Source organism: Talpa europaea (assembly GCF_964194135.1).
Source record: "Talpa europaea genome assembly, chromosome: 13".
NCBI classification, from domain to species: domain Eukaryota; kingdom Metazoa; phylum Chordata; class Mammalia; order Eulipotyphla; family Talpidae; genus Talpa; species Talpa europaea.
The window spans coordinates 27,610,761-27,624,990 of NC_140080.1; the positions used below are offsets into that span (position 1 = coordinate 27,610,761).

Here is a 14,230-nt window from a genome sequence, read left to right on the forward strand (position 1 = left end):
GGTGCTTAACCCCTTGTGCCACCAGGGAGGCCCCTGACCCCATTTTCTGATGTAGTAATTCTCACACCTGTGACTGGACCTTTGAGGATTTTGACAAGAGCAGAAAGTGGGTTATGGCTCCATAAAGACCAGGATTGATGCCTGCTCATTTAAAGAACAGGGATGGTCCAGAGTGTTTTAGTAACAGTGGCCATCCATGGATATGCAGGTTGTGTGTGTTTGTCTGCTAGAGTGTGTGTGCGATGAAGAGTGTTGAATGGGGATGAAGTCATCAGAAGAGACCCGAACTCGACAAGGCATGGGGCCTAGATGGTGGGCTGTCAGGCCTTATTCTTGCTACTTAACAGTCTGGTGCTTTCATGCTAGGGGCTTACCTGCGATGGCCTACCAACAGGTTCTGTGCCAACCACCTTCAAGAAACTTTTCCTAGGTCTCTATCCTTTGTGGGGGGCGGGGGAGTTGTAAACATCTGAAAGTGAGCCTGGGACCAGTCTGATCAGCCAGAGGATGACTTTTTAAGAGTGGGTCACCTGGAAAGTAACAGCCCTGTTTACCAGTGTCCCTGCATATCACTAGGGAAGAGAGTGTTGGAGGCAAAAACTCCTTAAAGTTGGGGCTACTTCAACTTAACAGGAAGAACTGCCTTCCAGGGCTCCCAAAGGGTTGGTGAGGATTCAGGCAGAGGCATTAGATGGAGTCCTTACTAGGCTTTGAGGGCTTCTGGTGTGGAACACTGGAGACTGTCAAAATCTTATAGCTTGAGAGTGAGTGTGTGTTTGGGGGACACTGATGGGATATGTGCAGAATGTGTTAGGCCTGGGGAAGGTGAAATCCACATTTGAGGGGAAGAGCCAAATGAAAGGGGTATCCTGGTATCCAGAAGATTCAAAAATGACTTCAACAAGAAACTGCTGTTAGAAATTGGAGTACTTAAAAGTTGGAGTAATTAGGGGGCCTGATGATTATATTGTGTTGGTGTTAGATAATACTCTGTACACTTGATCTATTCTAATTAGTAGCTTAACATTTTCTACATGAGAAAGGCAAAATCTATAAGTTCCCATGTTCAGGAAGAACAAAACATGTTTGCATAAAAACCAAATAGATGGGTGTTTCAAAATGAAACATTTTCATTTCAAAGTGAATGCTTCCTGGGAGGGATTTCTGTTTGTAAATTTTTGCTTTGTATTTTAGGGTTTTCATAATAAGCATTTTGGAATTCTATGTTAAAAGTTTTAGAAGTATTTTTAAAAGAAGGGCCCCAGGGTTTCAAACCAGGAATAAAGGAAGAGAGACACATGAAGCTTCAACTCTAGGAGTAGGTGGGCATGTTGGTTGGAGTCTGGCTAAGATAGGATTTGTTACAAGATGGAGTTGAACATGAAAGGAAGCTTTTGGGAGGGGGGTGTATTTTGGGCATAGTGATTGTGTTTAGATGTGCTGGGAAGAGGAACTGGAAGCTTTGGAAAAAATGGGGAGCTGCAGAGAGAAATGATCCTGTACTAGGTATCTTGAGAAGCGAGGTGGTGCTGCCCTGCAGGGAGTTTGCTGTGGGTTGTATTAGAAGTGAGAGAATTGGGCTTCTGAGGTTGCAGGTAGAGAGGCTTGGGTGCTTGAAATGAGGAACCAGCTTGGGGAGGAAGGAAGCTAAGCTGCATACTGGGCTCACTGCCCTGTGGGCTAATGGGGATGGTTTCCATGAGTTACCTGGAGACCATCGCAGTCTTGGACTTGCCAGTGCGTTTGTTCCCCCTTGTCTCGGGCTGGAGCAGCCCCGGATGTGGTCCTCAATCCCTTGTCCATGTCCTAAGTATGGAAATGAAGGAGGTGATCTCTTGGGCAACAGACTAGGAGACAAAATAGAGAAATGGATGTGTTAAGCTAAGAGCTACAGCAGGAGAGAGGAGGGGAGTATATTTTTGGGGCATCGGGGAGAAAAATGGTTTCTAGATTTGTCGAATATCCATGGGCAAGCACCACGCTAATCCTGATCTTGTCAATCCAGTTTTGGCATGTGGTACAGACAGGAAGGGAGAATGGACAGAATATGTACTTCTGACCCCTCAGTGGGATTTGCCAGGCTCAAGCACAAGCCGAAGAATGTAAGAATATGGAGAATGTACTTTTGGAGCCTTTTTCATTAGTTGTGTCTGGGTTGGTATTCCCTTCCAATGTTGGGTGGAATTTTGTTACATTTGGAGTCCTGGATCAGTGGCAGGAGAGCATTTTTCTTTTTTTTTTTTTAAAGATTTATTTTTTATTTATACAATAGCTGGGGAACAGGCCAGAGGTGCGGGAGGGTGAGAGGATTCACCAGAGACACAGTAGGTAGCAGAACAGGCAGAATGCCCGAAATACACAGCTGAGGGGAGTAGTGGGGGAGATAGGAGAGGTCTGCCATGCCATGTGGGAATCTCCCTGGCCGGCCAGGAATCGAACCCGTGCTGCAGAGGCTGCGGACAGCTTCACAGTGCTGTGCTCAATTCACTGCGCCACTGGAAGGCCCAGGAGAGCATTTTTGTTATTGCAAGTTAGCAGGCCTTGTTTTTCTACATGTGTTTTAAAACATAATGGTCTTCCATACAGTTAAGACTCTGCTAATGCTGGAGGAAATACTTGGAAAAACCTTTTCAATGGCTCAGCTTCTAAAATGTAAATCCCAGTGAAGCATTTTTGAGGCTATGTTGCTTCACTTGATGTGGAAAAGGATGGCCCAAATGATAGGGTGCCTTTCATCAGTGCCAGTGGAATGGCCATGTGGACCAGGAGAGCCAGTGCGCCCATGCAGTAAGGAAGCCTCGGCTTGGCAAGGGCTTAAAGTGATTATCCCTACATGACTGCCTCTCACCCCCCACACACAGAGGCCTTTGCTCTGTCACCGGCCCTGCCCTGTTCACATCCTACAGCTGAAGCAGGGATTCTGCTGAGATCACAGTGCTTCCAGCGTGAAGCACAGGCTGTACAAGGCACTCAGTGCATACTTGAACACACAGTGCAATACCTTCAATGAAGAGCTACCCCCGCCTCCCCAATATTAGAACTAGAAATTCAGTTATCCAACCCTTCACTTTAGGAATGAGGAAAGGGCTCAGCAGGTAAAGCTCATAGAACTGGAATTGTGACTCCAGCTGTTTTGAAAAATGTTGATCTCAGCAGGTAAAGCTCATAGAACTGGAATTGTGACTCCAGCTGTTTTGAAAAATGTTGATCTCATGGAAGGTTGTGTGGCTAGAATATGAGGCTTTTGCCCTCGGAAAAAACCATTCTGGGGCCTCCCTGGTGGCACAGGTCGTTGAGCGCAGCTCTGTGAGGCTGTCCACAGCCTCTGCAGTGCTGTTTCAATCCTGGCCAGCAGGGGAGAATCTCACATGGCCCAGCAGACCTCTCCTGTCTCGCCCTCTGCTCCCCTCAGCAGCGTATTTCAGTCAGTCTGCCTGTTCTGTTCGCTACTCTGTCTCTGGTGAATCCTCTCACCCTCCCGCGCATCTGGCCTATACTCTGGTTCTTGTATAAATAAATAAATCTTTCTTTTAAAAAAAAAACTTCTGAATATAGCATTCTTGGAGGCACACCTGCTCCCCGAGAATTGAATGGGCCTCCTTAGGCCTTCCCTGCTCTGGCTTTGGGAGCTGCAGCGGGAGAGCTGCCACGTGAGGGCAGCATGGCCCTTCCTTTACGTTGAGTCAGAATCGGCAGACTTTAGTCCATGAGGAGTCCTGGAGTTTGGAGAATACGCACAGCCATCTCTTCCCCTTCTGGGGCGCTTAAAGCAAAACAGCTGTCTTTAACAGGCCTCCATCTAGAATGCAGGGGTTCTTTCATTGGCTTTTGCTTGTAACCCCTTAGGTCCTTAGCTCTTGAATCACTTGTTCTAAAAGAATATTGGACTGACCTAGCCCAGTGCTTCTCCAGCTCGGCTGGGGATCTTGCTAAAAGGGAGATTCAGATCCGGTAGGTCAGAGTTGGCCTCAAGAGACTATAGTTCTCATAAGCTCCCAAGTGACGCTCATCATGGCCCTAATTTTCATTTGGAAAAAACCACCTGTAGGACCCTCAGCTCACAGATCCCTGCCTGTGAAACTGGGATCACACAGTCCTGTCTGTGACACAAGATGACTGTGGAGGAAATGTGAGACAGGAAGGATAAAGGTATTGTGAGCACCAGACAACTAAGTTGCCTTTTGCAGTCCCACTAGCTGGGTGAAAGGACAGCGGACCCCGGCAGAAGCAGGCCCCAGGCTGCAGAGGAAGCGCCTTCTTCTTCTTAACCTGCCAAGGCCCAGGTTCCTTAAGAAACAACTTGGAGCAACAGCCAGCTAGGTGCCAGCCCCTAGGAGCCAGCTGGGGTGCACTGACTTTCTCTTGGGGGTGTGGCCACCAGGCCTGGGAGGGAGAGAGACTTCTGGCCCTGGACTACACAAAATTAATTCTACCTAGCACCATTTCTTTAAATTAATTCCTCCTGACTCAGCATAGCCACCTCAGTCCAGGAGGAGGCTGGGGAGGCGCGCGCATGTGTGTGTGTGTGTGTGTGTGTGCGCGCAAGTGTGACTGGAATCTCAGCAAGCAGCTGTGTCACCCTGAACCTGGACCCACACTCCCAGTGTCCACCCTATCCGTGCTGGTGGTAGAGCGCACAGCTCTGAGGGGTGCGGAAGACAAGTTTTCCCGCCGGGTGACAACATCCCCACGGCCTTCCCCGCCCCCAGTCATTTAGAGGAGATTGTCTCCAGCTGTGCTCACCCCGGGCCAGGTCTGCCTTGGCCAGGGCGTGTTCCCGGATCCTGCACTGCCGCGTCAGGAGCATGGGCGCAAGACCCAGCGCCCAGTGGCCGGGGAGCGCGTGAGGAAGACTCGCGGGGGCCGCTCTGGGGCTCGCCTCTGTGGTCAGGCAGCGGCTCCGCTGCGCCTCTGCAGCCTCCCCCCTCCTCCTTCCCTCGCCCCCAGGTTTTGAGGTCAGAGGTCAGAGGTCAGCAGTGGGGCCGAGGATTTGCATTTATAACAAGTTTCAGGTGGCGCCGGCGCTGGCGTCCTGGGCCAAGACCCCGGGCGGAGGCGGAGGCGCAGGAACGCGCGCAGCTGAGGGGAAGGTGCGCGCCGGGGCCCGGCCGGGCCCGGCGGCCGGGGCCGGCGGGAGGGGCTGCGCGCGGCCGGGCGCAAAGGCGCGAGGACGCTGCTGCGCTCCTGGGAAAATGTGGAGTCAAGTTTGGAAATTCTTGGACACGACTCAGCCGGCAGGACTGTGGACAGACGTCCCGAGTTCCCCCCCCCGGGGTGGCGGGAGTTAGCCCTGACTGGCGTCACTGCCCCGGCCGGCCTTGTCTCCGGCCCGAAGGCTGCTTCCTGGCCTCCCGACAGGTGAGTCTGGGCCTATTCCGTGTGGCTTTCTCCACGGCGGCGCGCAGGGCGCTCCTGAAGTTGGCTGAGTTGAGTTTCTCTAATTGGGCCCACAGTCTGGCTTCAGGAGCACACACCCCTTTTCACCCCCTCCTCAAAGCGGAGGAGACTTCTGCGGCTTGGGGGTCCTCAGGGTGGGAGGGGAAGGCCACCTCGGTGTCCCCTCTGACACCTGCCACCCAATTGCCATTAAACCAGACTGCTCTGCAGCCTCATCCACACAGCTTTTAAAGACACTAAAAACAAGCCCTGCATGGGAACAAACTCATCAAGCAGCACTCTCTGTTAATGAAATTGCTTTCTGTTAATTTGAGTTTACAAAATAAATGACTCCCAACAATCTGGCATCGTTGTGATGGAGCCCACCTCCCAGGAACGGCTGCCCGAGGTGGCCACAGGAGGGTCACGGTAACTGTGGGGGGACATGGTGATTGCAGAAGGTGGGGAGCTTAGACTATTTGTTGGCTTGTTTGGTGCTTCCACTAACATTCTTCTAGCAGCCGCGGGGCTCTGCCCTGGCACTGGGATGCAGATATCAACAGGGCTCACAGCTGTCTTCATGTAGCTAGCGGGGCCTACAAATAAACAGATAATTAGCAATCAACGCACAGGGTCAGGCAGGCTATGGAGCAGCCTGAGGGGTGAATCAGGAGCTGAAGAGTAGAGGATGAGTGTGTGTGTTGGGGGTTGGGGGAGAGCAGCAGAAGCAAGTAAAGAGAATTCGGTCAGTTGGCTGAAAGTGGGATAGCTTGAGGCCAGGCTGTGGGACTGACAGACTGCTGCCAGGGGGAGCCTGAGCAGAGTGCCCAGAGGGAGGGGGCCCAGGGCCCATGGGTGGAGTCACATAAAATACCCCTCCCCCTCTGTGCAGCCCTTATTTTATATAGGGTTTGGGGTCTTTTGAAGTTGAAGATAAGCGCCATCAGAGTGGGTGTGGTGGTGAGTGAGATCAGATATAGGACTGTAGGGACACTGGAGAGAATCTGTAAAGTGAAAATTGGCACCTGGTGGATGGGAGGGAGGAAGGATGCTTCCTCACTGTAGGGTAAGTGAAAAAGTATCAGGCTGTTTCTGCCCTCCCACCATGAGGATTGATGATGGATCCTTGCAGTCCTGAATGTATGCCTAATGGCGGACACCTGGAGTAGGGCGTGGGCATGCGTAATTGGGTACACCTGGGCTCAGGCTGGGCTTATAAGGGCGGCATCATGGGGACGCCAGGGGAGCAGAAAAGCAGAACGAGAGTGAAAGAGCAAAAGAGAAGCAGAGACCACCAGAGAATGCCGGAGAGCTCAAATAGAGTGAAGACTTGCTGGGGGCTGGGAGGCCTGCCAGCCTGCCTTGTACCTGGTAAATCCCAATAAAAGCCTGAAAAGCCACTGAGGGCTCCAGGACTCTCTCTCCTCCTTTACCCCATCTGCTCGGATCATAGAAAACCTGCACTGTCCCTTCCTGCCCCCTATACTCACCCAATACCCCAGAGCTCAGGAGCACATGGGGGCAGCTGGCCCCCAAATCTACAATGCTTCAGCCCCAGGTTTCTTTGCTGGGGAGAGGGAAGTGCTGCTGACTGAACAGGCATTTCATAGGTATCGAACATTTGAGGGCACTGCTTGTGGCTACAAGCGGGCTCCCCTTTGGGGCCTGTGCTGACACCTTTGCAGAACACAGGTAGGTAAGTCACCTTTGCAGAACACAGCAGGTAGCCTTTGCAGAACACAGCAGGTAAGTCACCTGGGCAAGCAGCAGGGGTGGCGCCCGGGGCGGGGTGGGGGGCCAGGTAGAGCTCTTCAGGAGGGACTTCTAGGGCCTGGAACCAGGTATCTTTTTCCTCCCCCCTGCTCCCCCCCCCAAAATAAAAGAACTCCCACACTACTGCAGTGCCAGGCACAGATGCATACTAAGAACGCGTGTCCACAAAGCACTAATGTCTTCAGTGGTACAGCTGAATTTTATTATTTACCAAATAAATACACATCCCCCCACATGTGAGAGTCCTCACAGACCCAGCTTGGGTCTTCTCCAGTGTCTTGGAATTGTACCTGATTTTATCACCAGTTTTCATCCAAATCCACTGGGAAGTGGGATGATTCTATTTTTGTTTCTTGACCAGGAACCGCTTGATCCTGAAAGTCCTGTGAGAAGACATGGCGAAGAGGCAAGTGCAATGGCAGAGAGAGGGAGTGAGTGCCCAGGTATCTTTCACACTAAGATGGGCGGTGCTTTGTTTTTCTCCTTCGGGTATGGATAAGCCTTGGTAGATTGAAGCTAGGACAGACATCTGATTAGCTTTGTAGAGAGATCTGGCTATTTGTAGGGAGGGGGTCGGGCCAGGTGGGTAGCAGGTAGGCTGGCTTGGCGCTGTGGGGCACGTGAGGGAGTAGGTGCTGGTGGGCTCAGATTCGAGGGGCTTTATTGCTGGGCGTGTCAGGGGTGTGCCTGGGTTTCCTTCCCTGGGTGTGCTTTGTGCCAGGCATGGTGAATCTGGTTCTCTGCTCTGCATCTATCTGGAGTTGCATAATAATTATCAGACACCAACCCGAAATGAGTCCTTGGCTTTGGAAATGTGGGACAAAATGGCAACACTGAATTTCAGATGTAGATCTCGCTGCACCGAACATTTATGAGTGGCCATAAAAAAGAAGGTTGGAATTGTATCTGCAGTTCCCAACCGCAAGCCATAATTTCACACATTCAAACATCTGTTTTAAGATCATAGCAAAAAGTGTTGGGTAATTGGCTTCCTTTTGTCCTGGACCCATCCGTTAGGCCCCATCAACTTTATTATAAATTCTCAGGGATTTATTAGTAAACAACATTTGGGGAGTCTGACACTGTCACACTGCATTCAGGGAGCTGAAAGTATCTGAGCTTCAGCCTGTCTCTCAATGCTTTCCTGGCAGTCAGAGCATATAATCGGAGACTGTTCTGTGAGCGACCCCTGGGGCAGGAAGTGGGGTCAGAGAAGTTAGAACCTGGAAAGGAAGAAGTGAGAGGGGGATTGTGCTAGGGCTGGTCCTTGGGAGATTTGGGCACAGAGATGTCCAGAGGGACCTGGGGACTAAGGAAGACTCTGGAACCACTCAGGTTCTGCACATATGTGCTGGGCAACCATGGGCAAGGTTTTCTGTGGTTGTGTCTTGATCTGTAAAATGGAGATGATTTCATGGTCCTGTCTGCTGGGGAGATATATGAGGATGCATCACTCTGGGCATAGAGAGCCCCCACCAGTGGAGTGCTAGTACCAGGGAGGGGGTGGGGAGGGCTGAACCAGACAGCTGAAGAGCAGCTGTCCAACTACAGGAGCACTCCCGGGTGTTGGGTTTGGGCTCAGAACAAACAGCTTTCCTGGTGTCTGCATATGGCTTCCTTCCTTAAAATGGGTATGGGTTTGGGCAAGAGACGGGAAGGCTGGTGGTTGCATGCTGCTGTCTGGGCTGGGAGAGTGCACAGTGTCCCTTTTTGACATGGTCCCTCCAGGCTCATCGGGGCCTTCATTCTAACCCTTGTGCTGGTAGGTTGTACCTTCACTCCCCTCAACTCCTTCAGGAGCAGGGTTGCTGAGAAAGACCCAGTGCAGGTGGTGGAAGGGATTTGCCGGAGGGGGGTCATGCCCTTGAGCTGGGGTTGGGGTTCTAGCTGAGCTTCCTCTCTCCATATGTGTGTGGGGGCAGTCCCAGGGTTCAGGGATAATGGACCCAACAGCTCTGCAGGCCTGCCCTCTAGGGTGTGAGGGGTTTTGTGGGGACGGGCATTGCCTGGCAAGGGACCTCTGTTTTGGGTCCATTGGCCTTGCCACGGCTCACCTGAATGAGCCTCCTGAAAGAGCTGAAGCTGGACGCTTCCTCTGGGGGCACGTGTGCCCCATGGATGCTCCTCGCCTGGACCAGACACAAGCTCAGCTTTCCTCGTGGTGACTGACTGCTCCAGTCTGGCTTCCTGGTGTGTGTGTATGGGGTGACCCTGACTCCAGTCAGCCCCAGAGTACCCTGGGGCAACAGATTTCTAGTAACAAACATGACTGACCTGAACCAGAAGTCGGCCTCCTATCACCTGTCATTAACCATTCTGAACACAGAGATTCATGAAATGGGAAGCCCACCCTGGCTGTCTTTTGTAAAGAGGTAAGGCAGAAATACCACAGACTCTGGGGTCAGATAGGGTTCAGATCCATTTCGTCCGTTGTATAACCTTGGGAACATGACCTTTCTTCTCTGGACCTCTACCTACTGGTCTGCGAAATGGGTATAAGAACCCTGCCTGCCTCCTAGGGTGGTCACAAGGGTTAGAGGAAGCATGTTCACTAAGTGTCTGGCTCAGCAAATGTGAGTTTCTTTTTCTTTTTTTCTTTTTTTAAAGATTTATTTATGCACACAAGCGCTGGGGTACAGACCAGAGATGCGGGGAAGGGGGTGGGGTGAGAGGATTCACCAGAGACAGAGTGAGGAACAGAACAGGGAGACTGACTGAAATACACTGCTGAGGGGAGCAGCGGGTGAGACAGGAGAGGTCTGCTGCGCCATGTGGGCTGCTCCCTGGCTAGCCGGAATTGAACTTATGCTGCAGAGGCTGCTGATTGCTTCATAGTGTGGTGTTTAACCCCTTAAGCCACCAGGGAGGCCACAAATGTGAGTTTCTTTTTGCTAATATGATCATTTGCATTCCAGGGAGCCAGTTTTCTCTGAGCTCTGCTCCTCCATCCCGACACCCCCCTGGCCCAGTGCTCTAAGTGGATGTGGTGGTGAGGACATCTGTGGAAAGATGGGCAAGGAGACAGATCCTGTTAGAGGGGGGCACAGTGGTGAGGGTGAGCTGAGGCCAAGAAATTCGCCCCTATTTTCCCCAGCCTTAGCATAGATCCTTATTTTTCTCATCCCCACTTGAAACCGCCAAAGAAAATCTTGGATCTCATGGCACAAAACTGTCATTAGCGTTCAGGTACCTGCAGGGCTGGGAAGGAAATGATAGTTTGTTGCCCCAAATAGGAACTGAATGCAGGCAAGGCCGGCTGGGCAGGGAATGAGTGCCAGCTTGTCTGCCAACTGGATTCAGAGCTGCCCTCACTGGTGGTTGGGGCTCTGGCCTCAAGAACTGAGCCTGCATTTCCTGTCCCTCACCCTGGGGCAAACTGTGTGCTGCCCCTTTGTGTGCAGCTGCCCTGGGAGCCCCCAGCATCTTCCTGTTAGACTCCCCCTGCGGAGTACACAGGAACTCCGTTTTCCATCAACACTGAAGCTTTATCTTTATGTGATCTCCCCAAAGGCCCCAGAAAGAGTCCACACCCCGTTGGCAGAGGAAGAACCTGGCAGAGGAGGAATCAGAGACTCAGAGACTGTGTTCCCACCCACTTTCCACCAGAACTAATGGCACCATGTCATTGCTGGCTCAGGCTTTGCTGAAATGGGACTTTGGTGCACTTTGAATCCCCTCTGAGGAGATGTGGGTCTGACCTCCCCCCAGCCACCTCACCTCCCATGACCCTCTTTCACCCAGCTCTAGCCTCCCCGCTCCCCTGCCCTACTTTCATCCCTGAACCAGCCTACACTTGGTTTTGCATCAGGAACTTTGTGTTAGAGATTCTACAGCCTGTCAGGCTGCTTCTCAGGTGCTTTCTTAACAACATGGCACCTTGGTCACTACCTTTAGGTCTCTGTTCACCTTGGAGAGGTCCTACGTGATTTTCAATCTTCATATAAAAAAGGCTTCAACCAGTTGCTCTTTCCCATCACCATGTTTGTTTCCTATACGGGTCATATCACAAAAGGTGCAGAGAGAGGGGGTGGAAATAGCTTAGAACCAGACATACCTGTGATTGTTGCTTTTTTCTCACATTTACTGGCTGTGTGACCCTAGACAAGGCCTCTTAGTGCCTCATGTATAAAATGGAGATAGAATACAGCTCTTCTCTTAGGATTAGATGAATGAATTCATGTGGAATGCTGAAATGGAGCCTGCCGTAGAGTCAGAATTTAGGAAATAGAAACTATTATGATTAGTATTAGCCTGTACTTGTTAGTGGCATTGTAGCCACTTGGCTTTTTAGTTCCAGGAGGACAAGAATTGTGTGTAACCTGTTCCTTGCTGTCCTCCAGAGCCGAATGTCACGGTGGCTAGTAAATGCTTGTTGAACTGACTGTAGCACGGCTGTCGTGGTGCATGGCAGTGCCAGGTCTCAGGTAAGAGGCCCATTTGGTATGAACTTGGTCCACTCCACACTGACATTCTTAGGTAAAAACGTTCCAAGCTATTTTAACCCAATGATCTGGCTCTATTTTATGCCTTCCCTCAAGATGGTAATTTATAAGTAAAATGAAAGGGCATCCTTCCTTGTGGACTCAAGTGTGGCACCAGCTCTGCTGTGGTGGGAGGGTCTTGGCCAGACTGGTACAGGTGAAAGGGGCCAGGGGCAGGTGGGGTTTGTCCTTGCTTGTTTTCCATGAGGTTACTTGTTCTAACGAGAGAGCCACCATGCTGCTGGGGTGAAGAGTGTGGGGGGCAGTTGAACCCCTTTTCCTATTCTCACTCCTCTGGTGTTGGGAGTCCTAGGAGGGTGCCCTGGTATTGGTAGGTGCGTGGGTTCAGGGTGTGTGGGCAAGGGAGTGGTCCTGTGTGCAGTTATAGGGATGCATCCTGCAGTTGTGCCTGGTCCATGTGGGGGAACCTAATATTAGGGGATGTTGGCTCTTGCCACCTAGGCAGGAGGTGAGACAGGGCTTACCCCACCTGCTACCTCATCTTGGTAACTTCTGAGAACCTCAGTCTCTTGCGTGGAGCAGGAGTAGATATTCTGTCTTCTCCTTTCCTCCCCCTCTGTACTTCCTGGTCTCTAATAGCACTAGCATCTGTGATTCCACAGTTCAGGAAAACTCCAGGGACGGGTGAGCTGGGGTCTCCCTCCTGGCTTCACCTCTACCCTTTACCAGTGACATCTTTTTTTTTTTTTTTAATAGAGGCATGCTTTATTTGTTTGCTGGTTTGTTTGTTTTTGTTTTGTTTATACATGCACTGGGTACAGTCAGAAGCGCGGGAGGGTGAGAGAATTCACCAGAGCCAGAGCGGGGAGCAGAGCAGACAGAAGGACCGAAGTACACTGCTGAGGGGAGCAGCGGGCGGCAGGAGAGGTCTGCGCGCCATGTGGGACCCTCCTCCAGTGGCCTGGGAGCAGCCGGGGATCGAACCGGCGCCGCAGAGGCCGCGGGCAGCTTCGCAACCCAGCGCTCAACCGCTGCGCCACCGGGGAGGCCCTACCAGTGACATCTTTAAAGCTCCAGCATGGACTTGGGGCAGAGCGCCCTCTCTTCTCTTCCAGAAGTCCACCATCCCTTCTGAGAGTTCCTGGTTCTGACATCACTGGCTTTGGCTTCTCCAGCAGGAGGGGCAGAAGGGTGGGTAGGGAAGGCCTCCTTGGCCACATCTTAGCAGGTCCTGCTGGGGAGGGCAAGGCTGTTCTTTGAAATGTAGGGGCCTTTCCTTTAGGTGTCAGGGCTGAGTCTTGGGGCTCAGCCCAAACTCCCCAAAGTAGGCAAATTCTATCTGCATTCATTTCTTCCACACTGTCAGGAGGTCTGGCTGTTCCCAGAATCTCTCTAGAGGGCTTGAGCCTCTCTCTGGGCCTGGCTGGGGTGTTTTTGTCCGAGCATGAAGAACTGCCGGTCCTACCACACCCTTTACTCCTCAGAATTCACCCTTCACTCCTCAGGATTCACCGTCACCTCCCACAGACAGGACTGTTTCTGCCTTGCTGGGCCACAGGTGTTCCTGCAGAGGTGGGGAGGTGGGCCTGGTTGGAGGTCGAGGGGGAGTGTAGCTCAGGCAGTCACCCACCTGTCTTTGCCCTTGCTGAACCAAGTGTCTGCGAGACGTGGGTGCTGCTGGCCCATGTCCAAGCCTCCTCATTACTAATGGGGCCACAGCCTCATTTGTCTGATTTATGCCTGATATTCTCCTGGTTTATACCTTTTCTCAGCAGTTTAATAATGATCCATAAACCTGTCTCTCTGAACTCAGATTTGGAAGGTCGGAGTCTCTGGGGACCATTTGATTTTACAGATTTTGAAAAGTAACTGGGGGATCTGACTCTGTCCCCCTGGCACACAGTTACAGGAGTTTCTTTGACTCTGGACCCATCAGGAGCCAGTTCCCAGCACCGGGTCCTTAGACGTGTTATATCCATGATCATTTTGTCTCATCAGAGACCGAGGGTGGAATGTCTTCTGCTCCAGCTCCATCCTCTGGGTCCTGCTAACTCTGGCTAGGCTTTCCGGGTTTTGAAGGGCACTATCATTTTCTTGGGTATTTTCAGGTTCAGCTGTGTGACCTGAGCTCATGCACAAGTGAAGGAAGTCATCTCTTCCTTGTTCACTTTTTCTTCAATCTAGGGGACTGCCTTGTCCATGCTGCCAGCATCCTGCGGCTCTGCCACGTTCACAGGAGGGTGGCTTTCTGGTTTTGATTGATCGCCTTCTCCCCTTTGCACCCACTTGCATCCTCAGGGACAGAGCTGACCACACCTCTCATTACCAGGCATGGTCTTGGGCTCTAGGTCAAGTTTGTCATGTGTGGCCCTTTTAGGACAAATCCCCTCCTGGGAGATGCCTTAATGTCTCAGTAGACGAATTACCTAGGAGACCCCGTCCCCGCATGTCGTCAGACCTGATGAGCCAGCCAGGCTTGTTGGAAATCTCTCCCCATACCTGTGATGTTTGCTGGGGGTTGTTTATTTTCTCTGAAGGAAGTTGAGGGGTCAGCACATTGAGGAGTACGTGTAGGGGTGGGGACAGACGAGGAAAGCTGGAAGCCCATGGGTGGGAAGGTGGTTCTGGCAGAGCGGACC

At 51.8% G+C, this 14,230-nt stretch overlaps 1 pseudogene across 1 annotated transcript; it reads right to left on the minus strand.

The window, feature by feature from the left end:
- Window positions 1-7,395: 7,395 nt before the first annotated feature.
- LOC311183026 (large ribosomal subunit protein eL39-like) lies at window positions 7,396-7,546 on the minus strand (annotated as a pseudogene). The gene has a single exon. The product of its transcript is annotated as a large ribosomal subunit protein eL39-like (transcript).
- Window positions 7,547-14,230: the final 6,684 nt, after the last annotated feature.